This window comes from Neodiprion fabricii, chromosome 1 (assembly GCF_021155785.1).
Source record: "Neodiprion fabricii isolate iyNeoFabr1 chromosome 1, iyNeoFabr1.1, whole genome shotgun sequence".
In the NCBI taxonomy this organism is placed as follows: Eukaryota; Metazoa; Arthropoda; class Insecta; order Hymenoptera; family Diprionidae; genus Neodiprion; species Neodiprion fabricii.
This window is the reverse complement of record NC_060239.1, coordinates 9,665,577-9,680,165: the sequence shown is the minus strand read 5'-3', so window position 1 is coordinate 9,680,165 and position 14,589 is coordinate 9,665,577. Positions and strand designations below refer to the sequence as shown.

The 14,589-nt window shown below is 38.6% G+C and overlaps 1 protein-coding gene across 5 annotated transcripts in view; it reads left to right on the top strand.

Moving 5' to 3' along the window:
* Window positions 1–14,589, top strand: part of LOC124174359 (cadherin-99C) — a 111,178-nt gene that overhangs the window by 6,492 nt on the left and 90,097 nt on the right. For 2 of the 5 annotated variants that reach the window (XM_046553442.1, XM_046553432.1), the window contains exon 1: window positions 10,552–10,781. The exons of the other annotated variants lie outside the window; for them this stretch is intronic. The gene's annotated coding sequence lies outside the window, so the exon portion shown is untranslated. Of the gene's footprint in view, window positions 1–10,551; window positions 10,782–14,589 lie in introns of those variants that run through there. 5 annotated transcript variants of the gene reach the window in all.

Below are 14,589 nucleotides of genomic sequence, written 5' to 3'. Positions count from 1 at the left end.
CTGAAATCAAAATTTCCGACTCCGTCACTAGAATAACACGGAAATAGAAAAGATTTCTTACTCCACTGAAATGACGCTGAATTTTAATTTCATACTTATAACCGAAATCATACTTGAAATCTACTGAAATTAAATAATACGGAAATATTTTATAAAAAAGAAACCTATTAGTGATGTTTTTTTGCTGATACCAGAGTGAATTTTCCCAATGTAATTATAGTAAAACCGCAGTGCAAAAATTTCACAGCTACATCGAAGAATTGAGTGGAATTTTAGTGATTATCTAGAATGTTACTCTAATATCACTGCTTTTAGGATCCACTGAAAAAACATTCTGATAATACGGTGGGACCGAATCGGCTAGAGCGTTTGTATCGTCGGGTTGCATCGACCTGGATCTCATTCATTAGCCAAGAGTAATTTGCGAGCATAGCACGATCAGTCTCGCGTCCAAGCATAACTTCAGCAGCGTGAATCTATTCTTGGACTCAAATATCTGCAGTTGTGATATTTTCAGCTTACCGTAGCTGAAAATTTGCCTGGAGTCAGCAAAGAAACGTTTGTAAAATGTAGTGCTGGCAAAATCAATCGCTGTTGGTATTATATACCCTGTTTGCAGTTTCGTTTTTGCTTTGGAGCGATTATTTCCGACGCTCACCAGTTATCGATTGCCATTTTACACCGAGCGAATCGACCGTGAGCGAATAGTCAGGCGGTGAGTTCATTTTCGCGGAAAGCCTTAAATACCACAGAATCCAGTTTGCGAAATCCACTTTTAAGTGAATGAATTTATTGCAAGAGGTTTAATCTTAAGAATATTCAGACGACGTATGCGATTATTGTGGTGAACAAGGTTTGAAATCGAAAGTAAATTGCAGAATGCTGTTTTAACAAATGAACAAACTGATATTGAATCATGTTTAAAATTGTTCGTTACTCGCGTATTCGTCAAAATAAACGATAGCCTACTCAATTAGTTGTGAATAATATAATTGTTTAATACACGCTTTATCACTTGAAAAATTACGCATAATGCGTGTATAAAGGGTGTGGTAAATTTTTAATTACCAATCGATGCACAGCTACTTGAGTTCTCATCGTCGTCGTTTATCCATGCTTCCGTTTTCCAAGAAGACGATTATTCTTCCAAACTTTAACAGATGCAGGTTTATATATTCCTCTCCTCGCACGACGCTTCTTTGACCATATCGTACGGCTTGGAAATCACATACTTAACAGAACGCGAATCACATCTAAATTTAACTTTTCGAACCGAAGAAAAGATCTGAAAATAAAAACCTTCTTTTCTTCTTTCGTTTAAAGAGTTCTGAGAGAATGGTTAGCAAGGATCAGTTAGTAATTGATACGCGTCCGGCACAGTATGCGCTGGTGAGTTATTTTTTCGCAGCTCACAAGCTTACGAGAATGGGAGAACATATCCTCGAAAGGATAAAATAACATTGAAACAACTTACAATAATTTATAACTATTTCGAACACTTGACTATTTTATCAGTGTAAATAAAATTTATACCATGCATATGAGAGACAAATTTCAATTACAGATATTCAATCCTAGTCACGTTCATTGGGTAAATAAGTGAAAAATTTCAAATCCGAACATTGAATTCCAGTCACGTTCATTGGGTAAATAAATTAAAAATCCGCTAAGATCATCCACCCAAATTAATTTATAAGTACCTATAATGCTAGAACATGTTGATTGCGAGAAGACTAAAAGCTAAGAGCTTCTCTGACAACCACATGGATCCCTACACTGCGTAGCGTTCTAAGAAGCGAATGAGATCTGAGATCATTGATTCTCCACTCGTTGTTAGTACAGTTCAAATCATTTTCAAACAATGTGGTACAGAAGATACACGACATTGCTCGGTAAGGATAAAACTTGACACAGTTTTCTTTGTTCGATTGTAATAATTACGTGTCATGCCCAATACGATTCGCATCTTAAAAATCATCCATACCTGCATATGTCCATAAATTAACGCAACCATTAATTATACGACAAACGATCTCCTAACTGGTTGCTCACGTAAGAAAGCTCGTCGTAATCTAGCCAGAAATGGGTGTGATGAAGCTAACGAAAAGCAAAATATCACCCGGGAATAATGCCGTATAAATTCACGGAGGTACCGTTACATCGAGAAACCAATTTGACCATAGCCAGCACCTTCTCGGCCTGAGGAATGTAACACGTGGCACCGTTTCCTGTTCGCCCTGTTCATCGGGTTGAAAAGATCTCACTGAGGTTCAAACAGTTGTCTTAGTTTTTGCTGTAAAAACGAATATTGATTACAAACAAAAACGATTCTCCGTAATGTGAAAATCCAAGAAATAATTTGTAAATGAAATACGAATAACGTTACTCTAATCACTCGCCACGCGATTCTGCTATAATCAGAAATTATCCCGCTGGCCAAGAAGCCAAAGCAACGTCATCGTCGAGCTCAACTCTTCAGAGTCTTTCGACTCCTCTGACAGCTGGGGAATACCGGGTAGAAACACGCAAAAACTCACTTACCTGTTACCATTAAGGAGATCCAAGCCGAGACTGCGAACTGGTATAGCTTAACGCGGGTACTGAACAAGTCAGGGCTATCTAGGTGCCCACGAGGGAAAATCGTGAGAAGCCTTGCGACAGAAAAGATTTGTCGCTGTTTGAGCCAAAGATCCTTTGTGCGACACGGACAAAGATTTTTGAAATTTTTTTTTTTTTTTTGTCAACTGGAATTTGAGAATTCTTAGTGACATGGTGAAAAGTTTTTTTCCGTTTGCCTGGCTCCATTTTTTTTTTTTTTTTCTCTTTTTTTCACTTTTGGAACAGAAATCTTTGTTGCTTCCCTCCCGCATCAGTCATGCCGTGAGCCGCACAAACGTCGGTGATGCAGATATATATATATATATATATATATTCGAACGTGTGTCAATACTGGAAACGTGACATCGCTTATGCTGGAGAGCTCGGGCTTTGCGTGGAATCCGAACGAGTACCGAAGGCACGATGGGCCTCATTATAGTCTTTGCAACCCGCCACCATGGCGAGGGGTTTGTTAACAAGGAGCTGGAATTCTCGTGACGGATACAGAGAAATGGCATCTCTTTGAATTCCATTGCTAAGCATTAAGGCTATTCCGTAGGATACTATCCTGAATCGACAAAGATTCCGGGGGTTATTGTACGGAAGGAGAGAGATGGATAGAAGGGTAGATGGATAGATGGATACATGGATGGATGGATAGATGGGTAGAATTTTTAAAGTCATCGGACAAATCCGCTCAGCCAAATTAAGGGAAGCTCTAAGATCTACAGACGTGACATTAAACAAGGCAAGTCAACAATAATAACAAATTGAAAGTAATGTAACAATAAGTCAAAAGTAATTTAGCACTGAGACAGGAGGACAGGAGTTCAAAGAGGACATATTATGAATTTAAATCCACGACTAATGAACATACTTATAATGATAGTAATGTAGGATAATATTAATATATAATAATAATATTGAAGGATAGAGAGAGAGCGAGAGAGGGAGTATGCTTACGTATTTTCAAACTCAGCAACAAAATTGTCAACATTGAAAGAGTGAAGAACCGTTATAATTAATACCGAAAATGCTGCCATTATCACATCATTGAGAATCCCCTGGAAAATCGTATCGTAGTACCCTTAAGAAAGATCGAGAAATTTCCTATTCGTCGTGGAAAATCCATGACAAGGCCTATCCCCAATCGACTAAAATTAAAAGCTTGTAACGATCGGTACAACTATTTTACAAATGTCTTACTACCTAACTGAATTGAAAACTGAATTAAAACTGCACAATTTTGACGTTGAGGATGTTAAATAGCAATGTTATTGCAGTGCAATATCACATTTTGAATTTTGTTGACAATATTCTTTTGACTAGTGTCTCACAAATTATGACATGCAAGTGAATTAATTAAAGTTTTTCAGGCATTTGATTTGTTACTTCTATAATTAAATATTTACAGAATATCAAATAATAGTAAAATCTATCAGGCTGCACGCATGCCATGATAAAAAAGAATAAAAATCGAAAAACTGCGATTTTTTATACCTACAGCTTGCACGTCTACCTTGTAAAGTTTTTTCGAGCGATAAAGAAGTTGCGTAAGAAATAAATTTTTTTTGCTCTGCCCACACGGGTTTGACCGTAAAGTAGTATGTTGTTAAGCTATAAAGTACTCTGAGAATTGTTATATGCACTAATAACAACCGACTCAAAATCAGGTTTACGACAGATAATTGGTTTCACATTTACGCAAGACGTACGACGACTGAAAAAAGACTGAGAAAAATTGAAACAAAATTAAGGTTCCACACTCGAAAGACCAAAGTTGACGAAGACGTTTTCGGAACGAATGCGAAGGCTGCATCTAAACTCCAATTATACCTGTTGACATTCACTTTTTTAAACGGCGATAATTTTCTTTTCGACATTTTCGACGAAAGTGCTGACGTACCGCCTGTTATTTTTTAACGGTTACGACATCCTGAATGTGAAGTTCTACGGGCATTTACCCGTATTAAATTGCGCTGTATTACAATTTCGTAATACGTCGATCTTTGTTCTTTTGCAGACACATTCTGAACGGTCTATTTTGGAAATAGAGCGTAGTATCGTTTCGCATGAATATACCGCACAACTTGTATTATAATATCTTATGTCGATATGTGAATGGCACTCCAGCCGGTTTTTGGACCGATTTACAGTTAGTTGTACGTCTGACATTAGGCGCCTGCGTGTCTCTTGGTCCGAATGTTCCTCCCAGGCTTTGACGCGATCGTAGAAGACTGCGAAGCTTGGTGGTTAGGCCGAATGAAAGACGAATTAAAAAATACTTTACTCGAGCGAAAACAACGCAAGGGTCAATTACCCCATCTAAGTTCTTGACCATGAAATATACGATAACCAAAAAATACAACGCTCGAAGCAAATGATCAGAAATTGAATTTTTAGGACCGTGTCATTATAATTTCCCGCAGCTTATCGAATTTTCTATGCGAATAAGAAAGAATGAACTGATTCTGAACGGACTCGTGATTCTGATCGACTAGAAAAAAAATTATTCAATTTTTCAATCTATATATTATTGTAAGTTTAACAGACTTTTGACGCTTGCATGATTTAAATCCAAAATTTTTAATCATAAAATTAATTTTTATTTAAAATTAACGTGCTGGTGTATAATAATTGTAAATTTGCAAGGTGAAAACTGCGCGTATCGGGTAAAACTTTCGAAACAGTAATACTCGTTCGCCATGCTCCCTGAATATCAGTCGCGTACGAGATACGCGAGCGAGAAATAAAAGCGGGACTCAGGTAGCCAGGTGCATAGCATTCTTGGGAAAGTAGCAGAGGCTGCGATCGAGTGGGAGGAAAACGTCAGGCTGATCGGCACACGCAATCGGATATATATTATTATATACCGGTATCTGATATATTTGAATCAAGGTTTCGAAGACAACCAACTTCAAAAATATCTTATCAATATTATTATTCGGTGAATAAAATGACGATAAAATGGTAGAGTGTCAGAAATGGTAGGATGGAAAAAAACAGAAAAGTTCATTATACTAGATTATATATTAATGGTTCTCAAAATCCATAAGTTACATCACCGCCGATAACCATTCTACCTGTAATATCGTAACGAACTAGGCGTTGGATGCGGAATAAAACACGAGTTCGTTGAGTGTAAGGAAATGATTCAACAGGCACAACTAAATTAAGCAGTCCAAAAATGCTTTTCAGGCGTTTCTTGTCAGAAACAAGACCGTTTTTATGACAATGCTGGTTGACAGAGCAACCTTATTCATTTTATCATATACGAAAGCTCTTACGTGACTTATCTATGATGGGTACTAGATCAGAAAAGGAGGGAAAAACGTGTGATTTCACCCTTTGTATCGATACAGAATTGAAGTGAACTCGGTTTACAACTGCTCTTGGGAGTTTTATTGTACAGTGAAACTGATGGAGTCGTCCTTCTCCCCGGTCTCTCTTCTTCTTCTCCTGATCTCTCTTTTTTTTTTTGCCCTCGACAAAAAGTCGAGCAAAATATTTTTCACTCTCCGTATCTTATCTGATATGACTCACAAGCAGACAGCTTTCGTTTGCAACAGGTTGCTGACTTCCTTCGAACCGGGGTGTCGACAAACTTTACCCTGTACCTGAAAACGGCGTGGCGCATTACTTCTACGGATCACGGTCTGCGTCTGCAGAACCTCCCAGATTACCCTGATTTACATTCTACCAAACTCTTCGAGTGCTTTTCAAATATTGATTCGAAATACACCCGCGGTCTTCGCCAGCTGAAAATATTCGCTTTATAATGATCAGGGAAATGCTCATAAAATCTTTTATGGATTCGATATTGATATCCAGATTCAGTAAGGTAGAAGAGAGCTATTTTCACGCTTACGGGCCTTCGTGCGATCGTACTTATTTGCATGCAATATGCAGAAGGAATTTTATCGCTTAGAACGTAACATGAGAATATCGACTCGTGGATTCTTTGGCGACTTCGACAGTTTGTTATAAATGTCGAGCTAGCGAAATCTTCCAACTCCAGCATCCGAATGGTTTGTCACAAAACATGCCCGACATCTCAGAATATGACTAGATGTCTTTGAATTCGATTTTCACACTGAAAATAAACGAAGTGTTATCAGAAAGTTCATAGTTTTTCACGGAAACAACGCTGTTTCGGAATATCCTAATCATTCAAACCTTGCAAGAAATGCGATCAGAGAAACCAGATTGAGGAAGCATCAAAATCCGTCATCCAAGTTTCAGCTTTTAGATGTTTTACCGATAATAATTTGAGCAGTTTTTCACACTAGCTGCATTCTCCGTTCGTATTTGCCACCCAGCCAAAAACTTACGATTAGGAAAAGGTGAACCAGGAAAGCATCTAGGGACAACAGCGACCGAAGAAAGCTCTTCGCTTCGCCCATGTGTAACAAACGCAATGGGTATTGCGGGTGAGATGGTGCCCCTAAACGAAGCGATTGAAACAGACTTAGATAAGCGTGGAACAAGCGTGCAGTTAGCCATTCCCGAAGCAGTAAACAACCGGTTAATGACACCGTCACGTACACCTGTACTCTTTAATCGTCCGAGATGACCACCGGCTGGTAAGTCCCCGTGGCTAATGTCCTAGGGGTCGTGTCCGATTCGAGGTGTGGTACATCATCGGTGCATGTTCGGTGGGCATCGTTTGAATATTAAACGTTCTCGAGGAACGTCCGCGCCGGCGAGGGAGAGAGGAAGAGAGATGGAAAAAGGAAGATGTCAGCGTTTATCTATGCATGTACGTAACCGTAGGAAACCTAAAAGCGACGCTTTCATTCTTACAGTATAATTCGAGAACCGGTTGACCCCAGGATATGCTGGAAGGCAATTAAAACATCTTGATTTACGTTGCACTACTCGAACCTGGGAAGTCGTGTTGGGATTCGATACATGTTTTTACGTTTGGTAACGGTGCGCACATGTCAGCTTAGCGTAAGACTATCGTTCTTGATGATGTTTGAATAAAAAAACGCACCTAGTCGAGGTTCGTGTAGATGGAAGAAACGATTTTAATATTCTTGACAAATGTTTCGGCACAAGGTGCGGCTAATAAGTTGCAAGGCTTGCGAGGAGTAATCAACATTGGTTTGGTTATTACGTAGTCTTTTTTTTTCTTCTACCGATCGTTCTATGTTTGTAGAAGACTACAAATCAACTCTTTACACTGTAATATTTCAGTGTATTGTATAAGTTTCACGGTCATCGGGCACTTCTTTTTCTCGTAAGAATTACAGCTTGTAGAAGACCGTGGCTACGTTGGCGTTTGAACGTTATTGAAATTCCGAAAAATTTGATACTTGATTCCATGTCAGGTGACACAAAATTTTTTTAATGAAATAGTTACTATTCGACTTTGGAAACAAATGGCTTCGTGGAATTCACACTAATAATATTGCTCCGCATATTTGAAAAAAAAATCGTGTTTCTGTCGGTGAGATAATTCTGTCCGTCCTTATCTTATGAGAAGAAAATGTCTACGAGGTAGAAGCGAGTGAAGTTAATGCATCGAAATATTATTTTTTTAAATTATTATTAAGCAGCATTAGCATTGATTTCATAGGGGTTGAATTTTGCGAAATATAACTGTTCTGCTTTACCATGGTTTTAATTATACTCCAGATAATCTTTGAGTAGTGAATAAACAAACTTGCTAAAAATGCATCGTCACATTGTCGTTACGAACTTCAACCTCACGATTTTTTCGTATTTTTGTGTTCCGAAGAACAAAATTCGGTACTTTGAAAGTTGAAAGACGACACGTTTTTTCATTAAAACAATAGGATTTCTTGCAAAATTCGTTTTATCATCTTGCTCATCTGCTGGCAGGTCTCTGGAAAGTTGCGGCACGCTCGTGCGCCGTTTGTTCATCAACAATTGGGTACACTATACGATTACTCTTATGTCATCTGAGTTAGGCATTCAAGTTTCCGATTGTGAAGACTTTCTCATGCAGCAGGCTTTCGTAGGAGAAATTCTGAAGACAAGTGTCTTGTAATACTTCCCGGAAGAAGCTACGGTACCTACGGTAAGGTGAGAAATGTGAAAATGTTCGTGAGATTATTTTTTTGCCATTCTTACCTCGAGCACAACACGCGGGGGAGAAAAATAGAGATTTACGAAATCTAGAGAAGCATGTCGATTCTTACTCAAAAAATATAAAATTTCATTCAAAATAAGAAAATTATACATTCTACTATCGCTATCAGTATACAGAATATGGATTTCGTACTGCCAACTAGGTCGTAATTTAAATCATTTTCAACAACGATTCAAGTATTCTTTCTATAAATTCAGTATACCAACAACCATCTATCGATCGATCGAATTATTTCGACCAACATTCGGTTATCACTCAGAGTGATACACATTTATTTAAAATGACTATTGTTCGACAGAAACTCCCATGAAATTTCGTGACAACATAATATGTAAGGTAGTTGGATCAACTAGTCCGATAGTGACAACACCTGTACGCATGCAAAACGTATATCATCCATAGTAGAAAATAGTCAACTTGACTGTGCAGAACAGTGAGAACCTATTCTTACATTTCAAATTCCTACTATAATTGAATAGTTATATATCGGACATTGCTTCTCACAGTGCCATGTGAAAACAATTCTTCATGCTTCCAACTAGTAAAAACGTTATTTTGCTTATTGCAAAATGTGGATTGTCAATAGTTAACTCGCCAATTCATTACAATGGGTATCGCATTCCTCTGATATTCTGCAGGTATAAAGAATCTCGGGGACTATTCAATTTTCTTCGGCCTGTGAAGATTCCGGGTCCCAATAATACGAAACCCAGTCGAAAGAACCGGTCGGCAACAAGGGTATCAAGATTTCTGTTGCGATTAACGGCCGAGAGACCTTCGGTAACAGAGTCATTTTCGCAGTTGGTAGAGTATTGTAATGTACAGCGCGGGAATGCTCGCCTTGAAATTCACGATTCTTGGACTGGATTATATATCGGGCTTAACAGGCGGTCTAACCTCACGGTCCGGTCCCTCACATGAGGCCGGGACCGCTAGTCAAGTTTCGCGGGTGAGCGGGAACAAGTCAACCTTGAAGCGAAACAGACACGTGTTAATTTTAAGATGACATTTCCGCGATAAAGGAATAAATTCATCGGTCGTTTGACCCACGGGAATTCAAACCCTTACTTGGTAATTCGTCTAACAATAAGTCAGTCGGCTGCTTCTTCTAGATTTTTTGTTTCTCTCCGTTCATAAAATCCGATAAAACTCAAATTTTTCAAATTTTAAACTTTGCTTTTACAAGGAAAACCTTGGAAACACTCGCATTCTTGAACATCGATTCAGTACTCAATTTTTCAGAATGATATTATTAACCGAAGAACCAAGTCTAATATTACTTTCACCGATGACATTCTAGAATTAAATCGTACACCATTTTGCCTTGAAGAAATGCTCAAATTCTCGATCAGGAAACAAACGTTTCGTAACTGCGTTTCAAAACGTATTTTCAAAATGTCATACAACCAGTTGCTTATCCACATACACGGACAGTGGCCTTCTCCTTTGTCTGTAAGCTCGGCAGGCACGTATGCAAATTCGAAACATGAATGTTGAAATACATTCAGGGGCTTGGCTTGGGAGGAGCAGTGCACCTGCGACTTTAGGACGAGATGAAGAGTACAGGCGAACATGCAACAGATCCACCGAGCATCTGCATGGCCTGCATATAACGGGGCTCAAAAGACCCACTCGGGTACTTACGCAGAGGTACTCGACACTTACGTGGTTGGCGATGTCGCAAGTCCACAGCCCCAGGGCACCTGCTATTGTCGTCTTACCTGTCCGTGCCTCGTTGCGTCAACTGGACTGATGTCGTAACTTCTGCAGAAACTCGTATCCCCGCTGATTGTGCAGGTTCATCTTGCAAACGACGAGTGTCAGGGTTCCTGAATGTTATACGAGTTCTCCATTCCTTGGCGAAGTTTTCCTGTCATCTACATAGTGTACTACGATCAACGGTCTGATTATCTTACGCGTGGAAAGAAGAATGTACTGTGATTATAGATCATAGAATTCGCGTGATTGTGATGTATTCGAGATACTGGTGTTACATTTTACTCGGTTAATCCGTCGAGTAATCAGTTGATTCTTCTTCAAAAACCAAATTGAACACAAACGAAACGTGAGTAAAATAAATCACACTACTTTCAACGTAAATACTTGATACCTTATACACCACTAGAACTGGAAAATTCTAAAAAATATTCTTCCGACAATTAGTGTTAAATTCAGCACAACTGCAAGACTTTAAAAAAATGTATGAATTTAAAAATCTCGAACGTACTTCGAGTACCTCCAGATTATTGAAACCGATTTGCGTGACTTTGAATGAAAAAAAAAATATTGAAAACTTGAAGACGACACTTCGAAAGACGTACCTTGAACGATTGCCAAAGACTTCAAAAGGCTTAATACGACCCCGAGTGTATTAAAAATATTTTTTTATCACATATGCTACTGTGATCCTCAATAATCTGGATCTAGAAATAGCCGTCGTGGACCAGCATCATGACTGCCATGTTAGGGACTTAAGATTGTGCACTTGGGCAGAATTGAGAAGTAACCGAGCTTGCTTTGTTGAAGATCCAGATCCGAATCGAGATATGACTCATGAAATCGCCCAGAGGGAAACGTAAGCCCCTGCCTAGCCTCTGCGACTCGGTCGAGGACTCTTAGCAGCGACAGGTGGTCTGGTTAGAAGTGGTACAAGTTTAAAAATTGTAGGTTCGAGCCTACAACGTAATTAGCACTTGCGCTTCTCACACTTGTTAGCATTCCTTATTATATTTCTCCAATATTACTTGCGATAAGAAATTATCTCCGCATTTGCCTCTCTTCTGTGATCTCTTTTGTATGGTTCAGAACCGAAAACTGAACGTTCTTGTGCGTATTGACCTTGATCGTAGCCGATTCCGTTACAGACATTACAAAGATCGTTGTTTCAAGACGTTGAAAGAATATCCTTAACACGGTTCGTATGAAAGGTACTGCAATATAATATTCGAAAGGGGTAAAATTTAACGTCAGTTGTTTCAACGACAAGTTTTTCAAACATTGTCCCACCGCGTAATGATGACTGGAAGACTTGATCGTCTCACAATCAGAAATAACTCTAGGAAAGTGAATATACTGTTTTGTAACTAACTACACACTATCCACCATATTCATTATTTTTCCGTTATCGGGCTGATCAAGCAATTAAATTTTGAAAGTTGTCAGCGGATTTGATATGGTAACGTATACCGTTACTGCGCCGATGTCCATACTGTCTTCAATATCTACTACCGTGTATAATTGTGCATCCAGGTAGGTGTGAGAATGCGACGAAGGGGCCAATCGCCCGAAGCAATTGTATGAAATCGTTTAACCATGACAGTCATATTCGTATATACGAGTATGTATATACCGACGTTTTTGAGGCTTTCGAGGTGGGTGTACGCGTTGAAGGCCTGTTGAGTAGTATCGCGAGACTTCGGTACAGGAACCGTTGATAAGGAAAGTTGATACGCATTGAAAGTCTGATGTCAGATATAAGATGTATTCAGATACAAAAGATTACTTTTGTCGACAGAAATAATTAACTCAGGCCTGCCATACACCAATGATAGAAAGCGTTATGTCATCTCTCTTTATATTCCTGCTATTTATCTTGTTTGCTGCTGTATGGTAAATCGTATTAGAATAACTTGATGCATGTATAAAAGCTTGCGGTGATGTGTCTACGGAAATCAAGGAAACGCGCGTAAATCTTATGAAAGCCGTAGACGTTAGTTGCAATAGAACACGGATGTCCCGATGCTATTTGCGTTCTGAATCAGCAGAATCAATGAAGCGAAAACTCGTCCATCCTAGACCATCCAGTCCACATGCCAATTACAAACGCACGTCGATCGTAAACTTGGAATTTTATCGCCCGTTGCAATGAACATTCATCTCGCTCGACTTGCGTTCCGGCAATTCCGTGAATATTGCATACGGCAGCCAAAATCGATATGAAAACTGTCAAAAATCTTTACCACAGCGGTCAATCTTGAACTCGGTTCACGAACTTTTTCCAGGCCAATTTCCTTGTTACGATCCATAGCTTTTATTTCAATGGGCAATATTCAATAGTCCTTCTAAATAATTCGGCTCAATATGGTAGTGTACGTGTTTGTAGAACCGCATCAGTCAAAATAGCATTTGTTGGGGAAATCTCAGTAATACCTAACAATCCCTGATCCGAGAGAAAATATTATGTGGAAGCTGTAACTAATCCGAACCGAGACCTGAACGTTCTTCAAGCATTTTCGTACAGACATTTATACAAACTGTTGCGATAGTAGAGGATGGAAGTTCAGGAAGTAGAAGTGGTTGAATAGTCATTCACTCACACACAGAAAGAAGTCAATAACACTTGAGAGATTGAAGCCACGAGAACTGTACGATGGGCAAGGCCAACATTTGTGCCCGTGCTAACAAGGGTCCGGATAAGGTCATCCACTATACGTTACCAGAGTTTGCCCTGCAGACAATTCGAAATTTCTCGAAGAAGCCGTTTTTAATGACTGAACTGGAAACGTCTTCCAATGCCATACTCGAATTCAAAAATTTGACAAAAGCGTGTCAAAGAAAGCCTTCAACCAAAAAACAGTACGCGAGAAGAAAAAAGATTATAGCTAGAGAATTTCAGTAAATTGAAAAAGAAAGAAGACGGGATAATGATGTTGATGGCAATAGCGTGGCGAAAGTTTTCGCTTAGATCCAACCAAGTGAAAGCAGTTTCTGATTGAATTTACGTTTTTATCATTCTTACACGATCCATGGCTTGGACAAGTATTGCAAATTGTCACATTAAAATATATACCTCTGACGTGTTTGCACTTTGGCATATTTACCGTTCGCATACACATCGTTACCACTGCTGTTTACCATTCTGTGCAAATTAAATTATTTAAATTCCACTTATATTTACGCCTGATTTCTGTAATCAATTTTGTGTTGGCTAGAAAGTCGTTTGAAGTATCTTAATGGATAGACAGTATCTACAGCCAATCTTGAAGTCATGAATTGCCCACAGAACTGTTATGCCATAGTTTGTGTACCTGTACACCTCGACAAATTTTTAGAGATTGTCATCAATTGTGATGTATGCAGTACACTTTCATTACGAAATTCATGTTGGTGTGGCATATAAAAGAAACAACAAATTACGCAGCACATGTACTAACTCATTTTGAGATCCATGATTTTATTTTCATGACAACCTTCAAGCGAATGGTAAATACATTTGTTTAGTTGATAGTATGGATAAACGAGTGTTCCTTGACACGAATCGACGTGTTCATTGGCTTTATCATTAACTCTGTCACTCAGGTCCCATTATAAGTAAGCTTTTATTTCAAGCAGAACTGAAACGATATATGGGTACTTTGTTTTTAAAAATTTATTTTCTCTTCCTCATAAATGCTTTGATTTGATATTAAAAGAATTACACTGATCAGCGTATTTTGACTATCGAAGAAGAAATCGCGAAGATGAGCTATTTTTAGACCCGTTAAACTAACATGGTCCCTTAAATAACATCGAATCGTATCCCATAATGCAGATATTTTCTCAAATCTATCCACACTTCATTTAATTATTGTTATAAATCTGAAATCATAGTGTAACATAATGTATTGTACACATAAATGGCCCCATAGTATCCAGCTTAGTATATCGAACAAGCGGTGGTTATGGGAAATTAAACGTTCGGAGCAATGGATTTTTTATCACAACTCAGCATCCTCTTGGCTGACTGGGATGTAAAGGTACGATTTACCGGGTTAGCATTAAATTTAAATTAAGAAATGATTTTTGAATGTTTCTTTGATTAAAAAGCCTCACCCGGTAACATACAAAGTGAAGGCTTAGCTCGGTGAGATTTTCTAAAAGTCTTGTGATAGAAA